This window comes from Vulpes lagopus, chromosome 5 (genome assembly GCF_018345385.1).
Source record: "Vulpes lagopus strain Blue_001 chromosome 5, ASM1834538v1, whole genome shotgun sequence".
Classification (NCBI taxonomy): Eukaryota; Metazoa; Chordata; class Mammalia; order Carnivora; family Canidae; genus Vulpes; species Vulpes lagopus.
Window position 1 is genome coordinate 98,350,607 of NC_054828.1, and position 17,318 is coordinate 98,367,924.

At 42.5% G+C, this 17,318-nt stretch overlaps 1 protein-coding gene across 1 annotated transcript in view; it reads right to left on the reverse strand.

The window, feature by feature from the left end:
• ACOXL (acyl-CoA oxidase like) overlaps positions 1-17,318 on the reverse strand; it is a 351,756-nt gene that overhangs the window by 45,374 nt on the left and 289,064 nt on the right. The window lies entirely within an intron of this gene.

Here is a 17,318-nt window from a genome sequence, read left to right on the forward strand (position 1 = left end):
TGCTTTCACTGCTCTGCTTTAGCCCTGCTAGTTGCGGTTCCCCTCCCCCACTTTATTTTTTTATTATTATTTTTATTTTTTTTGTCTTCCTATTTTGTTAGAAGTGAAAACTCTTCTCTCTGTAGCATTCCAGCTGTTCTCTATTTACATCTCAGGTCGAATGTGTAGGTGTTCAGGATGTTTTGAAAGTTATCTAGGTAAGTTTGTAGGACCAGATGAGTTGAGGACCCCTACTTTACTGCCATCTTGCCAGTCTCCAAAAAAACCTAACTTCTTTTTGCCCAAGATCCATAACAAGGCACAGATGTCTGTTTTCATCACTCTTATTCACTGACATACTAGAAGTTTAGCACATGTAATAAGGCAAAACAAAAACAAAAAGCCTCAAAACCAAAAAACAAACAAAAAGGCAAACAAATTAGAAAAGAAAAACTACAAGTTGAAAAGGCAAAAATTAAACTGTCCCTGTTTGCTTGCAAACATAGAAAACCTGTAAGAGGGGCGCCTGGGTGGCTCAGTTGGTTAAGCATCTGCTTTTAGCTTAGGTCATCATCTCAGGATCCTGGGATCAAGCCCCCAGTTGGGCTTCCTGCTCAGTAGAGAGTCTGCTTCTCCTTCTATCCCTCCACCTACTCATGTTCTCTCTCTCTCCCTCAAATAAATAAAACCTTAAAAAAAGAAACATATAAGAAATCTACAAAAAAAAAAATCCAAAATCTCTAGAACTAATAGTGACCTTGCAAGATCACAGGATATAAGGTCAATACAAAAAATATCAATTATACTTCTAGATATTAGCAATGTACTATTAGAAACCGAAATTTAAAATAATATACTCTTTGGCATGCCTGAGTGGCTCAGTCGGTTAAGTGTCTGACTTGATTTTGGCTCAGGTCATGATCTCAGGGTCTCAGGATCTCATGGGTTCCATGATCAGCAGAAAGCCTGCTAGAGTATTCTCTCCCTCTCCTTCTGTCCTCTTTCTCTCTCTCTCTCTCATTCCCTCACAAAGAAATACATCTTTAAAAAAAAAACCCAATATATCCCTTACAATAGCATGCGCCAAAATTAAATACTTAGGCATAAATCTGCAAAAACATACACGTTATCTTTATGCTACAAACTACAAATGCTGATGGAAGAAAATCAAGGAAGAACTAATAAAATAGATTAGAAGAGTCAAATAGTACATTTATCAATTCTCCCCATATTAATTCATAGATTTAATGTAACTCTAATAAAAACCACAGAATTTTTTGTAGATATAGACAAACTAATTCTGAAAATTTATATGAAAAGGCAAAGAAAGTAGAATGATTAAAACAATGTGAAAAAGAAGAATGAAGTTAAAAGAACCACTCTATTTGACTTTAAGCCTTATAAAGTTACAGTATTCAAGATAGCTTGGTATTGTCAAGGGATAGACACATAGATCAATGTAACAAAATAGAGAATCCAGAAATAGACCCATGCAAATATGCTTTCATCTTTGATAAAGATGCAAAGGAATTTAATGGAATAAAAAAAGTCTTTCAACAAATGGTGCAAAAATAATTGGGTTATCAATGGTCAAAAGATAAACAAATCTGAACTAAGCTTCACACCTGTTCACAAATAAGTTAAAAATGAATCAAAGATCTAAATGTAAAATATAAAAATATAAAACTTTTATAAGAAAATACAGGAGACACTTTCCATGACCTGGGGTTAAACATTCTTTGTTCTTAGATAAGACAACAAAAGCACAATCCATAAAAGAGTATTTGATAAAGTTGGGTTTCATCAAAACCAAAAACTTTTCCTTTGCAAAGGGCACTGTTAAGAGGATGAAAATGCATGCTACAGACTTGGAGAAAATATTTGCAAATCACACATCTAAGAAAGAACTTGTATCCATAATTTATAAAGAACTCTCAAAACTCAACAGTAGGAAAAGAAATTGTCCAGTTTAAAAACGGGCAAAAGATTTGAACAGACTTTACTAAAGAGGATATACAGATGGCAAAAAAAAGTACGTGAAAAAAATTTCAATATCATTAGCTATTAGAGAGATGGAAATTAAAACCATGATGATTCCTCCTGTATCCCTTTTGGAATGGCAAAAAAAAAAAAAGTACTGATAATATCATGTGCTGGTGAAGATACTGAACAATCAAATCTCTCATACACTAAGGATGTAAAGTTTCTTATAACAATTAAACTGACATTTACCACATGACTCAGTAAACTCACCCCTAGGTTTTTAACCTAGAGCAGTGGTCCTCGGTTCTCAACTGTGGATGATTTGTGTCCTCCAGGCACATTTGGCAATGTGTGTAGACAGTCTGGTTGTCATAACTTGGAGAACCCACAATGCACAGGGCAGTCCCTTACCACACAGAAATATTAGGCTCAAAATGTTATAGTAGTGCCAAATTTGAGAAACTTCCCTAGAGAAAGTAAATTTATGTTTACAAAATATAATAATCTGTATGTGAACATTTATGGCAGGCCTATTCACAATCATCAAAACTGGAAACAGGGGATCCCTGGGTGGCGCAGCGGTTTGGCGCCTGCCTTTGGCCCAGGGCGCGATCCTGGAGACCCGGGATCGAGTCCCACGTCGGGCTCCCGGTGCATGGAGCCTGCTTCTCCCTCTGCCTGTGTCTCTGCCTCTCTCTCTCTCTCACTATCATAAATAAATAAAAAATTAAAAATTAAAAAAAAAGCAAAACTGGAAACAGCTCAGATAACCCTCACCGGGTAAAGGGATAAACAAACTATGGTACATCCATACACTGGAAACTACTCAGCAATGAAGAGAAATAACTGTTGATGTGTGCAACAACTTGGTCGAATCTCAAAGATGATGTGCTGAATGAAGGAAGTCAATATCAAAAGATTACATATTGTATGATCCCATTTATATAACATTCTCAAAAGACAAAACCATAGTATGGGCAATAGCACACTGGTTGGTAGGGGTTATCAGAAGAAGGAAAGGATGAATATAAAGCCATTCTATTAGGGATTTTAGTATGGTCAAATTGTTTTGTATCCCTGATTGTGGCAGTACTTCCTCAATTCTTCATACGCGTTAAACTGCATAGAGCTACACATCTTTAAACAAGGCCATTTTGCTATATTGAAATATATCATCTTCCTATATATATTTTTTAATAATAAATTTATTTTTTATTGGTGTTCAATTTGCCAACATACAGAATAACATCCAGTGCTCATCCCGTCAAGTGCCCCCCTCAGTGTCCGTCACCCATTCACCCCCACCCCCCCTGGCCCTCCTCCCCTTCCACCACCCCTAGTTCGTTTCCCAGAGTTAGGAGTCTTTATATTCTGTCTCCCTTTCTGCTATTTCCTACCCATTTCTTCTCCCTTCCCTTCTATTCCCTTTCACTATTATTTATATTCCCCAAATGAATGAGAACATATAATGTTTGTCCTTCTCCGATGGCGCCTGGGTGGCTCAGCCTATATTGAAATATATCATCTTCCTCTGTCCAGGCTCCTCCTTCTTCACTGTGGCGAACTCCAAGCTGAAACAGCTGTATTTTCTAAGGGTTCCCTGTATTGAAACCCTGTATTGAAATCCCTCCTTGATTTCCTCTACTGAATGTTACCTCTTCTTCCCTTGGGTTCCCAGGGAGGTGTGTTTTGCCCTCTGTTACACATTCTGCTTGTTGGCATAATCATTTGCCTTCGTGACTTTCTCTCTGACCACAAGGTGATCAGGAAGGCAGGGGCTGTGGTTCATGTGTCTTGGAATTTCTGCGGCACCCAGCACAACATCAGGGCTCGGTATGCATTTGTGGAACTGAAGAGTTCATAGTGCCTTGGTTCCCAGGAGCATAAGCCCACTGGGACCAAGAATAGAAAGAAGAAAGGTTGCCTGCAATTTATGACAAGTAGGCAGCCTATATCCATGGCCTGAGCTGCATAATAAGCAAGGAGATGAAGCAAAAGGACTAACTTGGACCTCTAGTGTCAGAGAAGATAAACAAAGCTTATTAATTCATGGTAATACCAGCATGATATCAGAACAGTTTCCCCCAGCAACAACCCAGTTCTCTCACTGTGATGAAGTGCTCTGCCTTCTGCCTCAGACTTTAGCCACTTGGGATCTGCATTATTGCCTTGTAAATTGATGGGCAGTGGCACCATCTCTTGGTGTAAGAAATTTCTGCCAGCATTAGCAAAAAGCATGGACTTTGCAATTTCTAAGGGCATTCCCTGCAATAGGAAAGTGATTAAAAATTGGACCAGTCTGGAACAATGCCCATCTCTAATCCTTCTGGTGCACCTGCCTAGCCTCCTCCAAGCCATCAGCTCCAGGTGTGAGTTCATCAGCTTCCATAGGAGAGGAAGTCTTATTTATAGTTAACTGGAAAAGCAGGGAGGGGCAACTTTAGTGTCTCTTTCTTTGGTCACCCATGGAAGTTGTTCAAGATCAGAGTATCTTTTCCTTCCAAACTGCCTGGCGATGTTAATTTAAATTAAAAAAAAATCCAGTCTGCTCAATATTTCTTGTGTCTTGTGTCTTAGATGCTTCTCTTCTTAAAAAGGTGGCAGGCAGTGGCAGCTAAATCATTCTTGTAGTTCAAAGTGCTCTGGGAGAAGAGGGTTGAGGAAGAAGGTGATCTTTTCTTTCTGAATTTTTGAATTTTTGGACACAGAGGAGGCTGGGATGGCCTGTTCTTCACCACCACGTTCTGTGGCAGGGGAACAGGTTTTTATTCATGGGAGAGGAGTATCACAGTAAAGTGATGGTGGGACATGTGCTGTTGTCATGGTGGATCAAACACAGAGGGTGTGGTAGAAGGGAGGGATGAGCCACAGACAGCCAGACCCAAGGCACGTCCTATTTTATGCCTCATTAGGAAAGTCTAGACATAGCTATATCCTGGCCTCCTCAAACACTGGGAAACGAAGAGTGCAGAAAATCATCCGCAGGAAACAAAAGCTCGACAAGCTGAAAAGGAGACAGGAGAAAAGCTCTGGAGAAGGTAACCCTGAGACATCTTTTCAGCAGCATGCTGAATACCAGCACTTGGACACAGGGGAGACCAGAGCTCTGATGCTTCTGAACCCTGAGGGTAGACTGATAAGAAAATGCTTTTTCTTTTATTGGGAGGCTTTATAGCTGGCTGCAGACTTCACACTATCTTGTGATTACCAGACTTTGGCAAATCCACTCTCTCTCTTGTGGTGTTGCAGTGCACTGGCCTTACCATATTCAGTGGAAGTGGGAAAATTCAGAAAACAAAGCTGTGCAGGCAGAGATGAGGCCTTTCCCTCTGGGGCTCCTTACACAATCCACTATTTAGACAGGCTCAGAACTGTACCATACCCCCTGCTTATGCAGACAGGTTAAGCAACTTGTAGAAAAGTATTCAGCAATGCTCTTCTCTTCTGACTTATTTTAACCACAATAGATTTTAACTTCCTGCTACTCCCAATTCCTTATCTGCTCTTGGCTTTGCAACCATCACCACCAATCAGCCTCATAATTTTTTCATCTTGCAGAACTGGAACTCTGTACCGGTAAATAGCTCCTCCTTCTTGCCTCCCCATGGTCCCTGGAAACCACCATTCTACTTTCTCTGCTGTCTCTACAATTTTGACTACTCTAGGTACCTCAGATAAGTGGCCTCAGGCAATACATGACCTTTTGTGCCTGGCTTATTTCAGCTAGCAAAGTATCTTCAAGTTTCATCCATGTGGCAGCATATGTCAGAATTTCCTTCCCTTTCTAACACTGAAAATATTCCATTGCATGCATAGACCCCATTTTGTTTATCCATTCATCATGACAGTTAGGTTGCCTCCACCTTTTGGTCTTGCGAATAGTGCTGCTATGAACATGAATGTATAGATAAACTGAGTGCCTTTTTTCAATATTTTTGGGTATGCCCAGAAGTGGAATTGCTGGATCACACAGTAATTCCATTTTTAATTTTTTAAAGATTTTGTTTATTTATTTCAGAGAGAAAGACAGACAGACAGACAGACAGAGAACAAGCACAAGCAGGCAGAGGGAGAGGGAGAAGCAGACTCTCTTCTGAACAGGACTCCATCCCAGAATCCCGGGATCATGACTTGAGCTGAAGGCAGATGCTTAACCAACTGAGCCACCCAGGTGCCTCTATTTTTAATTTTTTGAGGAATTGCCACACTGTTTACCATAATGATTGTATCATTTTACATTCCTACCAACAGTGTACTAGTGTTCCAGTTTCTCCATGTCCTTGCTAACACGCTTTATTTCATTTTTTCTTTTCAAATTTATGTGCGTAGAATTTTCTTAGTTATCTCCTTTTAATTATTTTGATATCTGCAGGGTGTCTACTGATACCATCTGTTTTGTTTATGATACTAGCAATTTCTGTTTTCTCCTTGGTAGTCTTGTTAGGAGATTATCAATTTTATTGCTCTTTTTAAAAGTCTAACTTTTTGCTTCATTATTTCTTCTTATTTTTCCTTGTTTTCAATTTAATTGATTCATGTTCTTGTCTTTACTATTTTCTTCCTTCTGGTTTCTCTGGGTTTCTTCGCTCTTCATTTTGTAGGCTATAAATTCTTCTCTTGACAATGTTTTCTCTGTGTTCCACAAATTCGATATATTGTTTCATTTTCATCCAGATCAATGTATTCTTTTAGTTTCCTTTAAAACTTTAGACATTTCTGAGGTTTGCTTTTGCTCCACTTTATGGTCTATCTTGGTACATGTTCCATGGGCACTTGAAAATAAGGTAATCTACTGTTGTTGGGTGGAGTGTCTTGTAACTGTCTACAAGATCCTGTTTGTCAAAGTTATTGAGTTTTTCTCTATGTTCCAATTTTCTGTATAATTGTTCTATCAACTGTTGAAAGAGGTGTTGAAATTAACTATAATTGTATATATATTTTTTAGTTTCAGTTCTATCAGTTTTTGCTTCACATATTTTGCAGCTGTGATATTTGCTACGTAAACAACTAACATTATATCTTTTTGGTAGATTGATCCTTTTGCCATTATGTCATGTCTCTCTTTATCTCTGATAACTCTTTTTGCTCTGATATCTACTTTAACAGATATTAATATAGGCTCTTTCACTTTCTTTGATTAATGTTAGCACACTATATTTTTTTCTAGGTGCTGCTAAAACAACTAAAACAGGCTATTTAGAGAGACACACCCCAAAATGGCATAGATAAATCAAAATAATATTCTAAAAAATGCTCAAGTAATACACAGTAAGGCAAGGAAAAGAAAACAGAAATGACAAATGGAGAAAACAAAGAGGAAGAAAAAAAATAAAATTGCAGTCTTAAGTCCTGTCATATTAATAATTATATTAAGTGTAAATATTTTTTTAAAAGATTTATTTATTTGTTTGAGAGAGAGAACATTGAGCAGGGGGAGAGGCAGAGGAAGAGAGAGAAGCAGACTCCTCACTGAGCATGGAACATAATGAGGGCCCAACTTAGGGCTTGTTCTCATTACCCTGAGATCACGACCTGAGCCAAAATCAAGAGTCAGATGCTTAACCAACTGAGCCACCCCGGGGTCCCAAATGTAAATAGTTTAAATGTAACAATTAAAGACAGAGGCCAGCAGAGTGGATTAAAAACAGGAACCAACTATATGCTGTCTATGGAATCATACAGATAGAAAATAAAAGATTGGAAATATATATATAGAGAGAGAGAAAGAGAAGGAGGGAGAGAGAATGAGGGAGGAAGAGATATAAAAAGAGATATCAGTCTCACAGTCTAGTGGTACAACAGTTTGAGTTAAGTGTTTATTTCTGTTTACCCTCCTCTGTTTACAATATAATTGTTTTAGATATTTTTTCTGTATGCATTTACCATCATATGAAACAGTGTTATTATTTTTGCCTCATTTGTTAAACTTTTGAGAAAACTCAAAAGGAGAAAGTAGTTTGAATTCATAATTTTTCCTTACTGTATGACTCCCAGTGGCTCAGTGGTTTAGCGCCGCCTTCAGCCCAGGGCGTGATCCTGGAGACCAGGGATCGAGTCCCATGTCAGGCTCCCTGCATGGAGCCTGCTTCTCCCTCTGCCTTTATCTCTGCCTCTCTCTCTGTGTCTTTCATGAATAAATAAATAAAATCTTTTTTAAAAAAAGAATATCTTGATTTCCCCTTAATTTATGAAGAATATTTTTACTGGATATAGGATTTTTGGGTTGATGGGTTTCCTCCCAAACACTTGAAAATGTGTTACTTCCTTCTGGCACCATGGTTTCTGATGAGAAATCTGCTGTCATTTGAATTGATTTTCCCCTATAGAAAGGTGTTATTTCCTTCTTATTACTTTCAATTTTTTTGTCTTTAGTTTTCAGAATTTTAATTGTGATGTTTCTTGGTGTGGATTTCTTTGGGATATGCTGTTTGTCATTTGGCTTCTTGAATGTGTAGGTTTATGTCTTTTGCCAAATTTGGAAAAATTTTCAGACATTATTCCTTTGAGTACTTCTCTAGCCCTGCCATCTTTCTCCTCTCCTTCTGAGACTCCAATGACACAAATGTTAAATCATTTATAGTCCCAAAGGTGCCTGATGCTCTCTTCCCCCTCCTCTTCTTCCACCCCTTCCTCCTCCTCTTCCTCCTTCCTCTATGTTCACTCTGCTGTTTAGATTCACTTAATTTTTTTAAAAAAATTTTTAAAGATTTTTTTTCCAGTAATCTCTATACCCTATGTGGGGCTCAAACTCAACACCCCAAACTCACATGCTCCACTGACTGAGCCAGCCAGGTGCCCCTAGATTCAATTAATTTCTATTGTTCTATCTTCCAGGTCAGTTAGTCTTTCCTCTGTCCCCTCTATCCTACTGTTGAGACTATCTATTGAGATATTTATTTCAGTTATTGTATTTTCCAGTTCTAATATTTCCTTTTGGTTGCTTATATTTTCTATTTCCTTGCTGAGACTATTTGATAGACACTATTGTTTTATTTATTTGAAGCATATTTGTAATTACTTATTGAAACATTTTTATGATCTTTTTCAGATCATTTAAACATTACTATCATTTCAGTGAAATGTCTATTGATTGTCTTTTTTTTTTTCCATTCAGATTGAGATCCTCCTGGTTCTTGGTATTATAAGTGATTTTTTATTGAAACTTGACCATTTGGGATATTATATTATGAGACTCTGGATCTTATTTAAACCTTGTTTTAGCTAACTTTCTGTGATATTGGCCCCTCAGAGGAAGGGAGGCATGCACTGCAGCCACTCTTAATAGCCAAGTAGAGGAATGTTCCTCAATACTTCTGGGTAGAGGTAGGTAGCTCCCCAGTAGGTCTTCATTGATAACCACTGTGGCTGGGAACATAGGAGTCCCTCATTTCTTTTTTTTTTTTTTTAAGATTTTATTTATTTATTCATGAGAGACACACACAGAGAGAGAGAGGCAGAGGCAGAGATAAAGGCAGAGGGAGAAGCAGGCTCCATGCAGGGAGCCTGACATGGGACTCGATCCCTGGTCTCCAGGATCACGCCCTGGGCTGAAGGCGGTGCTAAACTGCTGAGCTACCGCTGCCCCAAGTCCCTCATTTCTACTTTCCACATGATCTCCATTGCCTCCACTGGTGTCATTACCACTGAGTGGTGGTGAAAGGCCTGAATTTCCGTTTGGCTTTCTCTGAAACCACCATAGCACGAAGAGGGAGGGGTGATTTTTTACTACTAGATGAGGAAGGCCAGGCTCCCTATGTTTCCCAAAGACACTGCAGTGGGGTAAGGATGAGGTCTTCTTGCTGCCAAGTGGAGACGAAAACTACTTCCCTACTAGGCCTTGTCTCACATAATCCCATTGGTGTGGTTGCATTTCCTCTTTATGACCTCATGAGCATGGAAATCTATGCTTCCCATAAGGATTTTCCCAGCATGGATGAAGGTAGTTCCATTGATTTTTCTGTAGTGTTTGGCTGGATTAGAGCAATTATTATCTACAAGTTTTCTGTCTTGCCAGGCTGGTCCTTTTCTGGGCCTTCAACTTTTGGCTAGAATAAGCTTTCTTGGAGGGGGAGTGTCTGTTCTGGTTAGCCCTTTCCAGGTTTCTAGCTTCTTCAGCTCCAAACATAGGACATACGAGGCATAGAGAAAACCCAGAGGGCTCCCACCACATCATTCCTGAGGCCCCTAGCTGTTCTGCTTTTCTGCTTTCAGTTTTCTTATGCTAGTTTTATAGCTAATGTCCAGTGTTTTTAGCTGAAATTACCAGAAAGAACAGGGATGAGTCTGTCTGCTCTGTCTTCCTGGAAGCAGAAGTCTACACATCTGCACACGTCACACAGTCAAAACTCTCACCCGATTTGAGAGTCTTTCACTTTTTTTTTTGGAACTTGTATTTATTCGAGAGAGAGAGAGAGAGAGAGAGAGAGAGGCAGAGACACAGGCAGAGGGAGAAGCAGGGCCCATGCAGGGAACCTGATGTGGGACTCGATCCCGGGTCTCCATGATCACACCCTGGGCCTAAGGTGGCGTTAAACCACTGAGCCACCCAGGCTGCTCAGAATCTTTCACTTTTAATAATAGGTTTGTTTACCTCATTTATACAACTGGTCCTAATCCTGACAGTGTCCTGACAGTGTCATGTTTTCTGTCAAAGCAGTTTCATAAATAACATATTCATCAAACCATTATCAATAGGATATTCCTAGTTGCCCTTCCCATCAGGCAAGGGTTTCAAGAACATATCAAGTTGTTTCATCCTGTCCTGTTTACAGTTTACAGTCCTGGAAGAGATGAAGGTGGAAAGATATTCCTAAAGGTGGACACATTTCCTCTGAGGAACTTGAGAAGAAGCAGTAATTGGTTGGTTGGTGCCTTCATGTTGGCTATTTTCCTGGCATTTATTCCAAGACTAAGTTCCTTTCTCTTTTAGGAGTCGATCTAACCAATCTTTTTCTTTTTCCCTCATCTCCAAGTTGATATCCATGGTGCGTGTGCCCGTGTGTTTGAGTAGACTTAAGAACATCGTAAAATTAATGAAAACCAGAGTGGCTTAAATTTAGAAAGGGCAAGAGAGAGTTGAGAAGGGGCAGGGAACAGAAATCTTCAAGTCTCCTAACATTTCCAGCTTTCAGTCAGGGTGCACACATGGCCAGCTGCAGGCAGGGCAGCTGCCTAAGTGGAAGCGCTGAGCTTTGCCACCTTCCTCAGCCTTGTCCAGCATGACACCCACACAACTTTTTAGTGCTCATGTCCCCTTCACCGTGTGGTGGGAAATCTGTCATCCCCTGCAGCCACTCTGTAATTCCGTTAATGTACAGTAGCCTAGCTGGCATTCTTATCACTGAAACCGCCTGATGGAATTTCTCCATATTCTGGGTAAGTCACTCAAGAAAGGTCTTGGGATGCCTGGGTGGCTCAGTGGTTGAGTGTCTGCCTTTAGCCCAGGGCGTGGTCCTGGAGTCCCGGGATCGAGTCCCACATCCGGCTCCCTGCATGGAGCTTGTTTCTCCCTCTGCCTGTGTCTCTGCCTCTCTCTCTCTGTGTCTCTCATGAATAAATGGGTAAAATATTAAAAAAAAAAAAAAGAAAGAAAGAAAGAAAGAAAGAAAGAAAGAAAGAAAGAAAGAAAGAAAGAAAGAAAAAGTCTCCTAGGTACCTAAGTGTCTTGACCTCTTTATTCAAATGGTAAAATAATAGGTTTGGGTTGGGCCTTGTTCTCTCCTCTCACTTTAGGCCTCGAGGGCCAAATTTTGCTCTCATTTCCCACAGATGGCTTTTACCAAATCCTTCCACTTCTCTTATTTGTCTCAAGTGATTTCCTCTTCTGCCCTCTCCCCATCGTCTAGAACGAAATGAAATCTGTACCCCTCCCAGAGCTGTGCATGGAAGAAATGGAGGGCAGAGTGTTCAGGGAGAAATGCTCCTCTGTATGTCCTGAGCCAGACTTGTGGGGCCAGAAGTTCCCAGATGATTGTGTTCTCCATTCTGGGGGAGAGTCACCGCTTTTCTGAACATTGGGATGTCTGCTTTCCAGCTGCTGCTCCACTTAGATATTTATTTAGATGCTTGACAAAGAACTATCAAGGGGCAGAGCAGGTGTAATGTTCTCACCAACTGCTGCCATCCATTTGATGAATATGTTATTTTTGATCGTATGATCCTCTTAGATGATGATCAGGCACATGTACATGTAACACTCGCACCTGATGACATTAGTCTGGAAAAACATTGGTCCATTTCCCTTAATGGGAGAGCTTTGCCACATTCGTCAGACTCTTAGATAGTAGAGCAGGTTCTCTTATTGCAGGACAGGGAATCCCTCCGCCTTTTTCTTCCTAATTTCCCAACACCCTTGTGTTCTATCCTTGGCCCCTGGCCTTGGAGACCATGCTCTCAGAACTATTCTAGAGCACCTATTAGCTAGCTGAGGATGGCTCTGCTACATTCGCTCTCAGAGATGCCTCACTTTGACATTAACCTTTAGAAGTGAGGGAAATCTTCCAAGCTGAAGGAAGAAATGTTGAATGGTGTAATTCCAAGATAGCTATGGCACAATGAGAAAACACGCACAGCACAACAAGAATAGATGTTTCTGGATACCCCTCCCCTGGAGAGACAGCTGTCTGGGCCCAGAAAGAACAGAACTTTGGCAGCCAGTGCTCAAGGCATGCACCAGTGCACCTGAAACACTCTAAAAATGGAAAGCTCAGAACACAACTCACATTGACCCCACCAGTAAGCACAGTGGAACCCACACAGTTGGTTAAATTTAATTTCCTGCAGAACCATAGAAACTTAGCTCAAATGCCACCTCCTCTGAAGTCTTCTTGAAACCCATGTTGAGTTGGGCACATCGGCTGAGTGCTCTGTTAGCAACCTGGATTTCCTCCCTTTCAGTGCACCCTGACATGCTTGCTTTCTGGGGTGCACGAAGTACCTGTCAAACCTTATTAGTCAGGGAGCTACGTGAGGTTGAGTGTCAGGTCTTGTTGATATTAGCATCCCCAATCCCTGGCACAAAATAAGCACTCATAAATGTTTATGAAGAGGGATTGTGAGAGGTATCTGCAGTCACCAAAATCACCCTTCTGTTGACTTATGGTGAAATCTGAGATTCTCTCATTAGGTATTTGTTCTTTTAAGTTAAAAAGTTAGTCCTATGCACCAAAGAGCCCTTCCCACAATTAAAGTGTCATGGGGTAGGATAATTGTTACTGAGATTGTAGGGGGTGGGTTTGAGATGAGCACTGCAGAATGTTGGGGCAGACTTGGAACTTGTGATGAGAGTACCAGGATTGAAGGGATGAAGGCATTCCAGGGCATCAATGGTACAGAGGTACAGGCATGAGAGAAAACCAGTTACTGCCCAAAGACTAGGTCTGAAACTTGATTCCTATATCAGTAGTAGTTCTGTTCCCTTATTAAATATAAGAAAAAATAGAAATATATATTTTCAGGAGAGCCAGGTACTAGAGAAACATTACCTGCCATACCATAGGCTCTCGTGGAACAAGGAACCTTAGAAACATAGGTAGCCACACACTCACTTCTTTCCATGAGGCACTGGCTTGCAAGAAACAGAGATGGTGGCAGGAAAAGACAGGGGATATGGACTGAATGTCAACACTGCAGACCCCTGCCACTCGTCACCATCTGTGCTAAAGAATTCAAACAGGGATTGACTCTATTCACCCTGGACTGGGTTCAGAAATGCAGTCAAGCCCCATATGAGAACCCTTCTCCTTCTGTGTGGGAGGCCTGCTCCCATGACCAGCCCCAGATGACTGAGCGGTGGCTGTGGGCATGTGTGGTGCATACACAGGATATTTGCTCCTGCTCATTGCCCAGGGGCCTAGGCCACTTTCAAAGGCAAGGGGCTGTGATAGGGTCTGTGGGTATTAAAAGGCCTCCTGCAGAAAGGAGGACATCATAGTCCTCCCTGCACTTGATGGGAGGTGCTTACAATTAACTCTTGGCTGCTAGGTCTGGTGCTTAAACTAGCTACCACCTACACATGTTGAGAAAAGGAAGAAAGAGCAGTTAGAATGCAGGAAAAAGGGAAAAACCCCACCTCGCCCACTTGACAGGCTCAAACTGCCACTGCCAGCCGCCTGTGAGGCAGGGACAGTCCCCTACAAACGCCCTTAGATACTGGGGTTGCCGTGGTGAGCACCCCATTAGAGCTGGAGTTGCTGAGGCCTTGCCTACCGTGCAAAAGCACAAAAAGAGGCCCTGCAAGGATGTGTTGGCCATTCCCAAAATGGAACGGCTCAGTGTCTGCCCCTTGGGCCAAGCAACACAGAGGGGAGTGGCTAGGGTAAGCACGGGACTATGGGAGAAGTGAAGCAGAAAGAATCTTCGTGACAATGACAATTTGAGGAACACTAGATAACCAGCCTGCTGGGTGTTTCTAAACCTTCTGAGAGGAGGTGAGTCAGTGGAGCAGTCATGTGGAAAATCCCCTTTCTCTTCAACGCACAGCCATTCCCGCGCTAAGGTAGACCCTCATCCCTACCAGGCTGGGATCCCATCAGGCTAGCAGAAAATGCATGTTTCTGGGAAGAAGCTGCATTTGTGTAAACTGGGAGGATTGACTGGTTGGGTCATGTTGTTCACCTGACAACTTCTGATTTCAAGAAGGACTCAAGTGGGTACAATTTGAGAGAACATCATTAGACAGAGAAAGGGCCTGATCTGGCCAGACCACAGTGGTGAGGGGAACATGTGGAAGAGAGGCTGGGCATGCCTCTTTCCATATCTGCCCATTTCACTTGTGCATTGTGGGGCAGCATTAATACTTGGCAGCTGTTAAGAAATGCTAAGGAAGCTGCTGGCAGCCCTCCAGCCAGCCCAGCATACCTCGGGTCAATGGAGCCTTTCTAGGGAATCATCTCGGCAAGTTTTCTTGACTTTAGCCTGGCAACTGTGCCCACCAACTCTGATGGGCTCCTGTACATGCCAGCTGGGCAGCCCACAAATACTACAGCTGCTCTGCTTGTGTCCTAGACCACCGTGTCATCTGCCTTGCTATGGACAGTTCACCCCCGCCCCGCCACGAGCACTCCATGGAGGTTGGACTGGGGCATCATTGCTGCTGGCACAACAGCCCTGCCAAAGGTTTGCAATTAGGGGAGCCAAGATTCAAGATGTGCTATTTATTTTCATGTGGGCAGCTCAGTTCTTGTTGCTGTTTTCTATAGTAGATGTGGTATATCAGGTCCCACCTACAGAAAGGGCTACTTTGAACTTCACGTGGCACCTCTAGCTGGAACCTTAGACAGAGAGGCTAGCCAGGCCTGCAGGGTGAGGAATGTTCCAGGCACTCGCTTAGCATCACTGGAGCGGAGAAGGCTTGTTCTACTGCCTTGCTCCAATTATAACCAATCAGCCAGAGCTTCTTCAAGGAGCTCAGTCTTCTGATCTGGGGGAGCAGCATTTACCGGGAAGAATCACTTTCCCCGGAACATCCTTCCTGTTTTTCCAAGGAAAGCGGGGAGGCATAGCAGGTGATTGCCTCAGGGAGCATTTGTCCCAGTGAGGATCTTCGCTGAGGCTGCTGTCTCCTACCCAAATTGGCAATGACTGCTGCCAGGTGTGTAAGAAACTCCCTGGAGGACAGAATGAGGAAGTGTGATCATTTATGTTTGATTTAGAAAATGAAGGTCCAAATGCAGATTGGCAGCAAGAGGTCTGTCTTCCTGCCAATTTCCATCACTGAAACCAGGGCACAATTTTAAGATGTGACAATTGAGGGAAGTGAGGCAAGGAACATCTGGACCAATTGTGAGAGTGAATCCTCATAGGCAAGTTTGATCCCTTCAGTTGAGGGAGGGATTTTGGACTTGATTAATAAATAGGCTAACCTAGTGTCCTGGCTTGCCTGGGACAGTCATGGTTTCTGCCAGCCACCCACGTTTAATTTTTGGTGCCCCCTTCACTTTCAGAAAAGTTCAGGTTCGGTTGATAAGTTTTATGACCACTCTATGCCAAAGGGGAGAGAGACTATGAGAGAGGGCTGGAGATGAATCCAGAAGAGTGACAAGTAGGATGGGGGATTCTGAGAAAGTTAATTTTGCTGAGCCTCAAGGAAAGAGTAGAGGCAGTAGAGGTTGGCCCATTCTCAAACATGTTCAGAGCCACAGGTTTGCTGGCCATGTCCAGGCACAGATTTGCAGAGTGTGGATGCTGGAAGCGTCTCTGGGGGTAACCTAATTCATTTCCTCTTTCACCACAAGATGACATGGGGCTAAAAGAGGTGGCAGTGAACCTGCCCAAGGTCACACCTGGATCCCAGCATTGTGGGGACCAGGCTCCCCTGGGGGGTCAGGCCCAGGTGCTCTGTTCTGGAAGAGAGGGAAAGAGTGTCTCTGAAAGGTGCCACAGAGGATTAATAGCTGTACTGCCAACATATAGTATAACATCCAGTGCTCATCCCATCAAGTGCCCTCCTCAGTGCCCGTCACCCAGTTACCTATATGTTGGCAAACTGAACTTCAATTAAAAAAAATAAATGGGAAAAAAGGAACCCCCCAAAAAAATAGCTGTACTGCATATGATGTGGCTGCCCCAGAGCAGAGGGAGTCACAGGCTGTGCCTCGGACCTGAGGCTGAGGAAGGGATGGCAAAGAGGGTGAGGTTCAGACCTGCTGGGCACAAGTGGGGTATGGGGCTGGAGCACAGGTCTGCAGCCACAAGAGAGTGGGGGATGGAGCCGAGGGATAACCGGCTCTCCAGGGCAGTGACCACAAAGGACCAAAGACATTATTAATTGGCCAGTAGAACCAAGAACAAGTGAAGAAACAGGTAGGTATGGACATGAATGGGCTCAAATGAGTAATTTATAGAATTGAAATCTTTTTGGTTCAAGTTGCAGTGCAATTGTACAGAGAGGCAAACCCTAATGACAGCTGTCTTACCCCTTTGGCACATCTTTTCTCACCCCCTTAAGAGGGTTGCAGTGGTGCGAAAATCATAAATCAGTAACCGTCTTGACCTCACCTTGGTAGATGAGGAAACTGAGTCATGGAGAAGCCAGATTCCTTCTTTCTCATGGTGCTCTCAGCAAATGGGGTGTGATTAATGACAAGCCACAAGAGCGATTCTATGAGACAAGCCACAAGAGTGACTTTGTGGTTTCACTGCAGTATGACCTCCCAGGCGGCTCTGCTGTGGCGGAGGGGTGAGGCAGTAGACTTTTCTGTGAATACACTCATCTGGATGGAGGATGCCCAGAGTGATGCTCCCGAGACCTGGCTTTCTGGTCCCAGCTCTCTTGCCTGCTAATTAGCCATGTGATGGTAGAGACACTGCTCCTCTCTCTCCTTTACTTTTCTTCTTTGTCAGATGAAGGCTCTGGC